A 400-nucleotide genomic window follows, 5' to 3' on the forward strand; every position below is an offset into this window, starting at 1 on the left:
TTCAAGCAGAAGACGGCATACGAGTAGGTAGGAATTTGGGCAGGTAAAGACAGGGATATAATTCGATAATTGTGGACATCGCAAACAAAATATAAACGTTAATAATGTAAATAAATATAATTATACTTATTGTTATATTGAATACGGATAGGTAAAAATTTTCGGGCAGGTAGGGACATAATTTGATATTTATAAATATCGCGAACAAAATAAAAATCATAACAACTTAAATATTACAATAATAAATATAATTATGTTAAATAATAAATTTTTTAATATTCAATGTAATAATAATGAATATATAATTATTTATTATTATTATATTTTTAACAATTTTTTGTTTCTCATCTTAATTGTATTTTATAGATACTTTGTACTTAATATACTTATATAATAATTT

This window comes from Wasmannia auropunctata, unplaced genomic scaffold, assembly GCF_000956235.1.
Source record: "Wasmannia auropunctata unplaced genomic scaffold, wasmannia.A_1.0 LD334880.1, whole genome shotgun sequence".
Taxonomy (NCBI): domain Eukaryota; kingdom Metazoa; phylum Arthropoda; class Insecta; order Hymenoptera; family Formicidae; genus Wasmannia; species Wasmannia auropunctata.